This window comes from Cygnus atratus, chromosome 7, assembly GCF_013377495.2.
Source record: "Cygnus atratus isolate AKBS03 ecotype Queensland, Australia chromosome 7, CAtr_DNAZoo_HiC_assembly, whole genome shotgun sequence".
Classification (NCBI taxonomy): domain Eukaryota; kingdom Metazoa; phylum Chordata; class Aves; order Anseriformes; family Anatidae; genus Cygnus; species Cygnus atratus.
Window position 1 is genome coordinate 3,176,166 of NC_066368.1, and position 13,909 is coordinate 3,190,074.

General features: G+C 43.2%; 1 protein-coding gene across 1 annotated transcript in view; it reads left to right on the forward strand.

The window, feature by feature from the left end:
* Positions 1 to 13,909, forward strand: part of C7H10orf90 (chromosome 7 C10orf90 homolog) — a 63,748-nt gene that overhangs the window by 1,058 nt on the left and 48,781 nt on the right. The window lies entirely within an intron of this gene.

A 13,909-nucleotide genomic window follows, 5' to 3' on the forward strand; every position in this document is an offset into this window, starting at 1 on the left:
ATAATAAGCTCTTCCTCTTTTTGTTTGCTTTTAATTAGATAGTCCAGATTCTGCCGCTTCTACTTTATTTTCTTTGTTTTGATCATAAAAACATTTTATTTGACATCCAAAAGACAGCCACGTTTTGAAAGGATAAAAGTACAGCATAGCGATATCTAGTGCTGACAGTAATTAAATGCCCTATGTTTTAAACAAAAAAGGAAAGAAGAAGAAAGAGGTGAAAATAGGGATATGTAAGTAACAGGAGAAGTGCAAACAGTGGATGTAATCCTGCACTCCTTAATCATGGGAGTAATCCTTATTCACGTAGGTAATCCGATTGGTTTCAACAGACTCACATCAGTAGGTGCAGTACCATGAGGCCCATATTTTTCCAGGAGATAACGATGTCTGTCTTACCTGGATGTTCTGTAATGCAATTTTAGCAACACAGTTTTTAGTGGTGTTTGAATGCATTAAAGTGATAATACTAAATTATACTTTGCCAAATGTCTCTTTTGCTTCTAAAAGTGTAAAAGAGAAAAATGGAATAATGCATTAGATGTGTCAGTAAGATGGTACAAACCCAACGTATTTTATTAGAGATGTGCTTGCGGTGGAATAGCACTACTCACCTTGGTAACTGTATTTGTAGATTATTTTGTGGTACATGAGGTACGTGAACTTTGCTTCGTTTAGGTTGGTATACAACTTCAGCATAAAGTCTTTGTGACACCTGATATCTCATAAAGTACGTATGGGTCTCCATAAAAGTGATGTTGATGAACATCGTTCACCTTTCTGCTATAAAAGAGTGTGGATTTTATGGTAATGTCCTGTGAATATTGGTATTTTTTTTGCTGTTACAGTCTCTGACCTTGCATTATGCATTTGCATAAACCTTGTGGTCGTGTTACCTTGTGCTCAGCCCAGCATGGCACTTCTGTGCTTTCCACCCCAAGGCTGTGTAGTGCTGCCCTGCAATCCAGGATAGGGCTGGGGAGCACCTGTGTGCCCTTCCCCAGGCAGTGCATCTATTAATGAGGGAAAACTAATTACTTAGAAGCTTTCAGTGCAATGGGGTTGAGAAGTATAAATAGTCATGAGCTATGACTCTGTGAGCCATCAGCCTGTGTTTGTGCTGGATGCCAGCCGTGGATATGAGAATCACCCTCCAAACATTGTGGCCGTTGCTGTGTGAAGATGCTTATTCTATGCAAATATTCTCTTGTATGCTCCCCAAATGGATCAAAGTACAAATGAAATAAAAGCATAATAGATGATGGTTCTGGATGACATGCAGAACTTGTGCTGAAGTGAAGTTGGTATTAAGTACCTCTTGGCTTTTTTTTGGCTGCACTGAGATATCAGTCACCGATTTGCACAGAGATGTCACAGAGAAGCAGTTGGATGCTTAGGCTCCATGGCTGTTACGGGCAGTGGAGGGCTGGAGGCGATAAAATGACCGGTGCCAAGAGGCTGGAAGGGCAGACTGGCTGGCTGCTGCTGCCAGGGAAGGACTGGAGTGACCCTTAGCTGCAGCATTTCGTTTTCATTACTCCATGCAGGGTCCCAGCAGGAGCACTGCGTCTCTCCAGGTAAGTCCCTTTCTGGCCCCTGTCCATGTTCCATGGCAGGAGCAATGCAATTTGTAACCCCTGGAGTACCCTACCAGCTTTGGTTGCACATTAACTTGGACTTCATAACCATGGTTCTGAGTATACTTTTTTCTAGATCTGGTTAAAAAAAAAGAAAAAAAAAGTGCTCTAGGATGGCTCAGCTCATTTGGTACCAGCAATCGTGTGTGGTGATTTGGGACAGCCCGTTTTTGTCCTTTGTGCGTACAAGCTGTGTATAGTAAGAGGCATTTTCCATAGTCACTGACACATCATTCTCACGCCTTCTTTCAGCAGAGGATACCCGCGTCTCCTTGCTTCCCACCCAGGACAGAGGGCAGGGGGATGCGTAACCTCGGTTATTTCCCCAGGTTAGAAGCTCTGTAGAGCCGAGCTGTGGGTGTACATGCTGCCGGTACAGGTACAAACAGGTTCTCCGTGATTTGGCAGCGTTCCCTCCTTCGTGTCAGACATATAGCGCTGCTCTTTGGGGGTGGGGGCACAAAGGCAGCACGCTGTGGCCGTTCTCCCCAGCTGCAGGCGCTGCTGCGATTCCTCCAGTTCTAAACCCAAACAGTACACAAATGTTTTAACGTACAGGTAGAGGAAATCTCCTAGCTGTTGTTTTGCAGCTGGCAGAGGAAGCAGAAAGACTGGAAAAGCCAGCGTGGAGCCCACACAACGTGCGGATTGAGCAACCCTGGGAGTGTGGCCGTGGGAAAGATGAGCACTGGTGGAACCACTTATTTTGGTGGAACCACTTATTTTACTGGTCCCTCAGGTCAGAGCCCTGTAACAAACCTCACCTGATGTGGCATGATGTGGCCACTGGCTGTGGAGCCGGAGATGTGCCCCGTGGTTCAGCATTTCCTTGTGGTGGGGCTTCCAGGTTTGTTGCTTGTAGGACCGTGGGGACAGCGGTGTCACCGAGCGTCCCCAGTGGAAGGGAGCCATGAACCACTGCGGATGATCCAGTTTGGTCTTTATCCTTATCAAGAGACCAAACCAACACAACTGCCCTAATTATATGTTTAAAGCTGACTAGTAGCTTCTAAGTGGAAAAGCTGAGCTGGTATGACTGTACATATTAAACAGGGCAACAGCACAGATAAAACTGCAGTGCATACACACTTCTAAAAATAAAGGCATTTGCTTGTCCTCCATGTGTTCCTTTGCTGTAATCCAGCTCTGTGACTGAAGCAGAACTGGAGGAGCAGCAGCACTCACTCTGGTAAGTGATCCAGCCCAACCCCAGGCTGATATCCCCCAGGGCATGTTTCAAGGCTGTTCTTCTTTCATACAACATCGCTCTTGCTTCGTATGACATTTTTGTCTCTGTCTCTCCAGAGAGGGAGAGGTGGGCAGAGGACAATCACAACCAAGCCCGTGTGTGTGGTCCCCAGCCCAAACCTGTCTCAGATGGCAATCAGTGATGTGTAACGTGCATTCATCATGGTCGTGTGTGATGGTGTAACATGTCAGTCTCACTTCCCATGTCCTGTAAGATTAATGAGCTGAAAGATTCATCCTCAGGTTTTGAATTGCATAGTTCTGGGGGAAAGTTTCTTTCTTCCTCCCAGTGGGCTAATCAGCTAAGGAATTAGCCAGGCTCCTGAGGAGTTGTTGTGTGCTCACCCAATCGTGACATCTAGTGATGTCCGAGGAAGATTTGATTTCTTAAGCAGAAGAGCAGGCAGGATGCAAGGGAAGAGAGCCCCCAAGTCTTTCCTGGCTTACTGCAGATGATGAAATCATTCAGAGCTACAGGAAGGGATGCTCTGACCCTGGATGTCAGCCTTTATCGATTTAAATGACAACTACAGGAAGGCCACCTAATGGTTGAAAGTAATTGCCATCAGGCAGGACACAACAGCATTTGAAGAAAACTAAGCTGTAAAGTGCATTGAGGGCCACACCACAGCCTTGTCACGTAGCTGCAGCTGACAAACAAAGCATCTCCTCCAGGTCTGGCTTCGCTATAGCAGATGAGTAAAAGACATTGGTTGAAAACTTTATTTCACAGCCTTCAGAAGACGTACTAACTATAGCCTATAGTACACGTTGCTGTATTGTGCTGTGAGTGTGACCAGCTGGAAGAGTGTGTTCGTTTTCATTCATTAGTTGACAGTGGTGTCTTCAACATGATCTCTGGCATCATGAGCAGTAAATGATGGGATGGTGTGCTTATAAAGGTTAAACTATTGGATTTTTGGTATAATTTGCTTATGTTCAGAAAAGCTACATTAGGATTATTATTAGGCACAGGAGTCTCACCCTAACCGTTACAGTAATGAACAACTGCTGGAAAGTGTCTGCTATTTCCATGGTTTGAGGCATCAGTGGCCCCAGTGAGAAATGTGTTATCTTTCAACCAAGTCTTTAATTGCTTCCTGAGTTGATAAAAGAGTTAATCTGTTACTGGCAAGATTTTCATTTCAGTTGTGGGTGAATCTTAAAACATCTTTTTGATTGCTGTCAAAGTCAAGAGATCTGTGTGAATTACTCTGACTGATACTGTGGTGTTTTTCTGTAGCAACCACTTTTCGTTTTTTGGTGTTTTCACATCTCTCAGCAGCACATTTCTGCGAGCTTTGTTCTTGTTGTGAAATTGTGGTTATGATCTTCTCTTCTGGCACATCTGGCACCTGAGAGTCCACCAGGAGCAGCTGGAAAAGTCCTGCACAAATGCTGTTAGCCACTACCACTTCTGAACATGCATGAACTTTCTTCTGCTCCCTGCAAAGGATGCACAGCCTCCCACTAAGTGTTGAATCCTGCCTTGTAGGTGGTGCTTTACCATTAATAATTAAGGTCCTGTGTAGGGATGTATCACAAACAATTAAAAATACGTCTTTGTTGCTGGTATTTAACCCTTTCTTAATGATCAGATTGTCAGTGTATGCTTTGTAAGAGACTGAGGAGGTAATGGAGCAGAACACGTGTAATAAACAGTGACAAAATACTGCCAGTTATTTTGGTAGCCTTTTGGAAGATGAAGAATTGGATCAAGAGAATATAGGTAGATTTTCCCATGTATCTGTAGTGTAAGCCTGTACACATGTAAAAATGTTTCCTGATTTGTGTGGCTGTGAATGAATCTTTTTGAAGGAAAGGGAATCTGGTGAGTCCTACCCAGCTGAGGCTGATAGAAACAACCCAAGGATGTGTAGTACCGGAGCGGTGTCAGGCTTTATCAGACCTAGGCTCAGAGATAAGGAGAGGTGTCCTGAGCCAGCACAGCGCCGATGCAGAGCTCCTTCCATGCAGTGCTTCAGCCAGGTAGGTGGAACAAATGCATTCACAGCTGTCAGACAGTCGTACGTGTAGATCCTGCCCATAGCTCTTTTGTGTAGCTAGGGCTAGTTTGGCAATGAGTTTAAAATGCCATTTGGGATTTTTTTCCCCATTAATATCAGCCTTTAATAGGCAAAGTTCTCAGAAGGAGAATACTTTTTTTCCCGTGTTGTCAGGTTTTGTTAATGGATCACTTTTCAGGCTGAATTGTTCTGAAGGCAAGGTTTAATCAACAACTATGTGGCTGGCTCTTGCTTTGCTAAAATGTGGTTCAGCTGTCCTTCTCCTCATGTGACTGAGTGAATGAAAATGAGAGACCCATTAAAATGAAGGTGGGCAGTCACCTTCATTAATAACACTGTGCAGCACTGCAAAACCACCTGAAAGTCAGTCTGCAGCGGGGTTCAGTGCTAGCCTGCAAAAACAGCACAACATTTCTAAGCACAATTTAAAGAAAAAAGGTCTTAAAGCAGGGAGATTTCATGTTTGTTTCCTATATCAAGAATTGGATGTGCTTGTTGAATTGGATACAGCATACTCACGCTGGGTATGATGCACACTGTTGAGGGCACTGTGGATATCTCTCCTCTACAATCCTTTCAATACAGAATGCAATAGTTGGGGGAAGATACAGAACTTAATGGGAGGAAAGAAAAAGCTGCCTACCAGAATGGACACAGCAAATTGTTAACTGCTGCTTCAGATTTAGGAGGGTTGCTATGGTTTCTTTTATAAAAATCTGCCAGCCACGGCGCTGAGTCTTGCAAACAATGCTGCACGTAGGTGTACAGAGTTACATCCATCACACGTGCAGCGCCCACCCGCGCGTGCCATGTCAAGGCAGCGCCCGGCACACTGCTGGGAGCTGGGCATCTGCAGGCTCCCTCCCTCCATCTCCTCCCCTTGGGATTAAATTGTTGTAACGCACGTTGAAAACTGCCCGGTGGTAACAGCCTTGGCTTGGTGAAAAGTTCAGTGCACAGCGGGACATCGCTAAAACACCCAAACTTATTTCCCTGTCATGTTCTCCCCTTTTTGTGATCTCGTATTTTTGAATTTCTTAATGCTGAAATTTTTAGGGCAAATGCTGCTTCCTTCCTTTTTTTTTTTCTTCTTTGCCTGCATAGTGCCTAGAACAACAGCTCATGACCTAGTTCTGTCTTTTAATTGCTACTGCAATATGAATTTTAATTCCAGCCAGAGTCCAGATGTATTGAGGATACGGAGCACGTGTTGGGGCCAGTGCCATTTATCTTGTAGGCCAGTGTTTCTCAACCCTTTGAATTCAAGGAGTCCTTAACCTTTCTGAAAAATTCTTAAATCATCACCATGTATTTCACTGTTGTCTGGTGATGAGAAATGGAGATAACAACCGTTAATCTAAATGCTAATATGTATTTTTTTCTACAACTTAGCTTGTTTTATTGTTCTTTAATTTTGAACTAAAAATATTAATGGGGATGAACGTGAGCCTTGGACTTGCATCCTCCAGTGCCCAAGTGAACCTGGCCACAGGTACTGACAATTTCTAGGAGCCTGTCTTATAGGTAAGGAACCCAGCTTATAGATACTTAATATTTTTTTGCATCCTTTCAAAACCATTTTTGATGAGTTATGAACATTGGTGGTACAAAGAGAGTGGGTTAGTTCTGAAATGTGGGTATTGTGCATCTGGTAGAGATCATAACTCGATGAACAAGGTATTAGATTTAGCATACTCCAAAAGAGTACTTTTGGGAACAATTTAAACTTTGCTTACTTAAAGGATCTTAGCCTTTATTTACTTCTCTGTGCTTTAGAATAAACATTGGCTACACTGAGTGCATTCTAAGCATCCCACTGATTTCCTCTATCAGCTGACATTTAGCTGTTGTGCTTAGCTAAGAATTCCTTCTTCTCCTCTAGTGAAACGGGTGGTGAAGGCAAGTTATCAATATGCCTTCTACAGACTGCTCCAGAGAGGGCTTAATTTTAATCATTCTGTGATTGCAGCTTGTGACAGATGTAGGAATCGTTTGGGAGGAAAAAAAATACACATATAAAAATGTAAGCTGTTTTAGGTTAGTTTATATCTTGAATGCTGGGATCCCCTAGTATTGAATAATCAGCACAGAAGTTTAGTTGTTCATATTAAGGAAACTGCAAAATGGAAAAAACAGCAGTTTCTGATGTACACACAAGCATGCCTTACCCAGAACATGCACATAGCAGTCATGTGTGAGAAGGGGAGCCTTTCTTTACGTTATGCCAGTGGATGTAGAATGCAGAAAAGGAGATATAGTAATACCCTGTAGAGGCAGAGGAAGAGAAGAAATCTCAAACAAGTCCTGAAACGTGACTCAGAGGAGCCCAGGGACAGGCAAAGCATGGACGCGTCTGGGCTGAGCATGGTCTTTGAGAAGGCACATGGAGAGGGGCCTTACTTTCATCGTCACAATATCCCCATGCCCAAAATCTACCCGCCAGACCCTGATGTTTGCTAGCCACTGCCAAGCAAAAATTTAAGAGAAGGCACTTTGAATTGTTACCAGAGTGATGTATTATAGATATGATGTATAATGCAACTTATTCTCACAGTAGACATAACATTAGTGCCATATATTATTAGGGATATTTGATGTATAATGCAGCTACATTTAATTAGCTAACTAAAATGCATTTCCTGCCAAGGAGATGGTGAGCAGGAAGGGAAATCACTTTCTTGGAGATATGCCTTATAGAAGGGGGAATATAAAAAAAAAAAAAAGTGGATAGTGTAGTCTGAGAGACAAATTTAGTGCATTAATGCCCAAGTCTCCCCAAAATCTGTGGTACCTTGTAGCTGAAATTTCAGAACACAAACCAGCAATTTAGCTGTAAAATGAATCTCTCTAAAAGGCAACCTGAATGATAATCACATTTTAGAACAGCAAATTCAAATTAATCTAGAAGTTAACAGTAAGATAGCACGAAGCTTCTCTTAGATTTACCTTTGGGAAAAAAAAATGTCCCTCACCCAAAGGGCTGGAGCCTTGCCTTTAGCACACATTCAGACACAGCCCATGGAGTTATCAGTGGTACATCTCTACCTCTATCATCCCCTTGATGCCCGCCCTCACAGTGGCAACGTGAGATCATTAAGGTAGGTTTGGTCTTCTCTCTGTGGAGGCAAGACACCAAGTTTGCTGGCCGGCAACCCGTGCTGGTCTCTCAACTCATCTTCGTGTGGGTGCAGCAGTTTCTATGCCACCACACTGCCCAAAGCCAAAATCTCCCTCGGCAGCATGCAGAGCCCTTCCCTGGCAGCTGAGCTCTTTGCAGTCGCCCTCGCGTACATCTCTCTGGTGGGACACGTGGGCTGGCTCGGTTACTGGGTGTGGGAGGAGGATGTGGCAGATGAGCCAAACACTGCTGCAGGTCCCTCTCCTCTTGCAGGTGGGAAGATGAAAAGGCTTCTAAATGGGTCTCTGAGCCATCCTCCATAAAAACAGGGAGCCTTCTCTTGCTTAGGGCAACTGGCACCGCACAGGGTATACGTGCAGGGAGTGCCCCAGGTTGGGGACCCCAAATGTGGGGCTGGCAGGCAGGGGGAAGGGGGGCAGAGCTGTTTCGGTGGCTCCCACTGGGTGCTCGTCCAGCACACAGAGCGGAGCGTGAAGTCCTGCCCCAGGTCTGAGAGAAGCCAAGGACAGGAAGGAGTGAGCAGAAGGATTTTCCAGCTGGGGAGGTTGGGCCCTTCCAACCCTCCCAGCTGATAGATGGACAAGGCAAGTTAGTGCATAACGACTTGGTTTTAATCACATGTGCTCATTTACTGTCTGGGTCTCCAGCGTGCAGCTCTGCCTCTCCCTCACATCTCAATTCTGCTTTATTAATTTTAATGTTGCTTCTCTTCCCCTTTGTGCTCCTCAGGTAGCAACAGTGTTTTTGCTTGTTTTCGGCATTCCAGCAGTAATATTTCCTGAGACAATTCATTTCTTTAATTTGTTGTTGTTCCGGTGCCCAACGCTTCCCGCTCGTGCAGAGCTCTCCCCGGACTCGAGAGCCTCTCTGCAGTACGTGCATCTTCAACACAGTTTATTTTAATCATAACTCCCGGAATTCTGTGATACTTCAGGCCAATTTCTACAGTAAATCTGAACACATTCGACACAAACATGTGCAGCCGGTGATCAGACATAATTGCCAACAGTTTCACACCCACAGAATCCTTGCTTGACTCCACATTCCTGGAGACCCATCTTTCCCGACACCGTTTCCAGCAGGAATCTCTCAGTTGCTAGGAGATGGAATTTTTTATGCACTTAAACATGAAATATTTTTAGTATGAAGTGGAGAAATACCCATAGAGTATTCTGGTTAATATTTTTCTGTATTAAAATGGAAGGACCAAAACGCAGTGAGAAGCAAATCTCTAGAGGCTTGGAGGCCAGGTTTGATACAGGTACTATCCAGGCACTCAAAATATTGCTTGAGCCCGTGTCTGCTGCATTTAGTTGGAGCTCTGACAATTACAGGTTGTCACAGGAGACTTCCACTTCTACTCCTGACTCAATTACTAAGTCTCATGCTTCTCGTAATATTACCATTGCTGTAAATAAAGTCAAATCATTCTCCGCTTTCTTTACCATTCTAAGGAAGAAGGAAGTGGCTGGCTTCTAGCATCTAGCATCAAATTGAACCTAAGCTGCAGATGAACTCTTGGTTGCATTTGAATTAAATATCTTCTCAATAAATTTGTGGTTATTGATGCATAGAGTTTAAAAAGCAAAACCTCCCATATTTACTGTCTGTTCCCAAATTCTCACTAAAAGATCATCTAGTACAAAAAGGCTAAAAATACCATGTGTTTAGATACTCTTAAAATTTAACAGATGAGAATCCATAGTAGACACAGTACTTTAGCACACCATTAGATTATGTAGAGTGTTACTTTGCTTTCCATAATGCATTCTTTTCCTTACGCAGCCTAATACTTGTTTTCCTTTTTGTCTGTTATTACACGCTGAAATGATGTTTACATTAAGCCATTCGTGACTCTTGGTCTTTTTCCTAAGCGATTAGTTGATTGCAGCTCAATAATGTTTGAGTAGTTTAAATTAGTTCTTGCACTTCATGTTTGTAGTGATCTGAGCCTGTCTATATACAACTTCTGAATTGTGTCCAATTCTGGGACTTGCTAAACATGCGTGTGTCAGGCAGGCTCCACTTCCAGTATAAGTGCTTGCTTTGCTTTCTCTTGCTTGTCTCCTTTTCCAGCTGGGGTTGCACAAGCTGACTGCATGAAAGAGCAGCAGCCGATCATCCCTGGAATTGCTCTCCTATAGGAATGGAAGCCCTCTAAGCTTGGGATTCCCAAACCATGCAGTGCATACCATAGTGCTGTTAGACCACTGCATGAGTTGTTCCCATACGTCCATGTCTTGTAGAGGTCCTTACCTTACCCCTATGATTTTACTGCCAAGCCTCTTTCAGCTCAGATGAACTTCCCTGTCTTAGATGCTTACCCCAATCAGCTGCAGGGCAGTGGGGCTGATGCACAAAGAGATGGGGCTGGATTTGACACTGCCAAGGGTGTATCAGAGGTTGAGGTGCAGAAGAAGTGGGAAATATTTTGAGGTCCTAGGTAGGAGCGGGAGGTTTTGCTATGGGTGAATAGAGAAGATGATAGATGCCTTATTTGCACGTGTGCATACATCTGTGGCATGAAGCTTTGTCTTCCTTTAATAAGTTAACCTGGGGTGATAATACAATGTTTGTAAATAGATGGTGGTGGGATGGAAACCCCACAGAATAGATGTGGTTTGCAAACAAGGATATATTCAGTGTTGTAAAACTTAGTACCACCTTTGTGGGTTTTACAGCAGCAGAAGGAAAAGTCTGGGATGTACTTCTTGATTCTTATTTTTTTAAATCTACTTTGTTAAAGTACTTTTTGTAGTGCAAAATGCCTGAGCAGTCCCTGGAGCAAAGACTTCTTTTTAGCAGCAGATTGCCTCCCCTACTCCTTTATGTGATTTCTTTTATCCTGTGAACCCTGTGTTGCTTTGCCTGGCTCACCCTCCAGCCTGGCTGGGGGGTTTATTCTGGGAACTGGGAAAATACACTTTTGAAGCTCAGGTCAAGAGTCCATCTCCTGTTACTTTAGACATTTTAATGAGCCATTTACTTTAAACTAGAGAGCCTAGCTGAGACACCTGGCATGGAGTGGGTTCGGGCTGTGGATCCCAGCATCTGGGAAGAAGGTGGGAACTAAGCCATGCCCTTCCCATGAGCCCATCAGCTGCTGCGGCCACCCTCCCCTCTGCTCCAAATCCTCACCCCTCTATTTATTTATCTATTGATTTTTGTCTCCAGAATGTGAGACTTTTTGCATGGGTTCATGGGACCAGGGCACCTCAGAATGCTCAGAGGCAGAGCTGGGCCAAGAGCTCACAGGTCAGCCTGGCTACAAAGAGGGGGAGAGGGCTCAGCACAGCACCTCAGGTGCAAAGCTGAGGTATGGTGCTGAGAGGGAGCAGTACCTGCAAGAGGACAACTGCTTCATGGAAATTAAACTTCTCCAAAAACCACAGCTCTACATAGACATCCAACCTCTGCCATGTTGCGGGCTGTGCAGCTGCATGCCAGTGTCCGCCAAAAGTCAGACAGAAAGAAAATTCTGTATTTACATAGAGATTTCTTCCAGATTCTGACGTTTTGCAGTAGGTGCTGCTGGGGAGAGGTGAAATCGCTGGGCAAACAGTGCCATCGCTGATGCTTTGTGTTAGGAGGGCTCATTAACTCCATAGTACCGTTTGTGAAGATGAAGAGTCTTCTTTTCACAGTGCAGGAGTTTTAACTGTGCCCTGGCTAAAGATTACCTCAACCTGCTATAAATTGAGCTGTTTCACTAATTGGTTTCTTGGTTCATTAGCCAAATTGTGTGTATGAGGGAAATGGAAAAAGCTCAGAATGAATTTCCCTTGCAATTCTTAATTTAAATGGTGAATAATAATTTAATGTTGAACAAAACATGTTATGTGATTTGCAGTGATGGAGCTAATTTTTTACTTTGGGATGTTTTGCCACCCTTAAAGCTCTCTGGGAAAATGATCCTGAACTGTCTCATTCTGGTGTGGTGTGACACCCAGTAGGAAGGTATAATCATTATGGTATAATGCAGTTATGTCCAATTTGGTATAAAAACACTTTATCACAGGCTGTTCCTCCTCATATATTATTGTAAGTAGTGAGAGAGCAGAGATAAACAGCAAAAATCTTAAAAAGTCAGCTTAATTGCAATGAATGCCGGGGCCCTATTTCCTCTATAGCTATTTAAGTATCAGAACTATGATGTGTCCCTGGTTTATTCTTTCCAATGCAGTGCACTCAGCTAAAAATCAAAGATTAACTCTGAGCAGCTAAAGCAAACAAATTCTACTAATTCATCAAAGCAAACACTGCAGAATTTAATCTGTTTTATGAATTTTCCACCATTGATTGTTATGGCATGACTGGGGCACGGGAGGTCATTTGTGAGCACCGAATTGCTAGTTGTGTGACAGTAAAAAAAGAAGGCTAAAAGAAAGGTTAAATTAAAGAAGCTGCTAGAAGCTATTTTTGTAAGATGAATGTACATTATCTAAATTAATAACAGTAAACCTCCAATTAGCTGAATGTTGATGCAGAATTACAGCTTTATAAGGTAAATACATGTTTTCTCAAGCCAAAGGGTTGGGTAAGAAAATAGTTAGCTTGTAAAGTGTAATAGGGTTATAGGTAGATGAACGTTTGCTGTGAATCGGGGCACAGTGACCTCACTGCTGTGGCTGACAAATTTTACAATAAATCCCTCACTGCTTCCAAACAGCCCTGCAGACAATGCACCTTGTTCTCCAGAGTATCCTCCCATAATACGGGTGGGCAAAAACCTTGAATGTGCTGCTTTGTTCTTCATCAAGCAGCTTCGCTTTTGTTTTAGAACAGAGGTTTATTCTTCAGCTCAGCGTAAGCTGTTTTGGCACAAATAAATTTAAAGTGGGGCCTCTAAAATTGTTTCTGCTTAATTTATTGAATATCTCTGAAAATATATCTCAAAGAGAATAGCGGCTATGAACTGCCCTTTTGTCTTTTGCATTCTATACAGACTAAGATAATTGAATTATGTAGTTATTGGGACAATTTTCTCCTTGGAGATGGTAGAATCTTTTTGCAGATTGTTTTTATGTGAAAGGTGAGTTAGGCTCTTAGATGCATCCTCTTCCAGTAACACACTGCATTTGCTGGCATTCACGAATACTTGCAGTTTACCATTTGGCCATGTATGGGAGTTTAAAGTCATTATGACCTTGAATATTATCAAGGAAAAAATCTAGCCTGAAAACAAACATACAAGGAAGAAAAAAACAACAACAACAAACAAACAAACAAACAAACAAACAAAAACAGTTCACCATTTTCTCTTTAGGTCTTCTCTTCCTCCTGTGCTAGAAGATATAAAGTTATTTGCCAGCCCCCTGAATATTTCTAAATGGTGCCCACAGTGTCTCTTAAGAGGCACAGTGATGGGAACATACCAACAATGCTAGGTCGGAGTAAAGATCCAGTTACATCATGATCCTAATTCTGGCCAAAAAACTGAGCGCAGAGGATGCGGCGTTGTTCCTGGCACTCCTTCCTGATGTCCTCGGCCAGGGACCAGGGACCTTCCTGAGCTCGGAGCAGCCTCTCCGTGATCTTGATTAATGCCAAGGTTGTACTTACCTTCCATAAGCTTGCCTAATTGCTTTCTGAATTTGTTCTCTGTGTAGGTTTGTGGCATTTAGGTCCACAATTTAATTGTGTTGTGCAGAAAAAATATCTTGTAGTCTGCATGTTAAATAATCTAGCCAGTAGTTTTAGCCCCCCATGCCTCTTCCCAAGCACCTTTTGAAAGCTGTTTGTGATTTATTATTATTATTATTTTTAGGCATCTATCATATCACTACTCTTGACTTTTGCTGACAAATCCCAACTTATTTTCTTCAGATTTTGCAGCATAGGTCCCCTTTCAGGGCCAT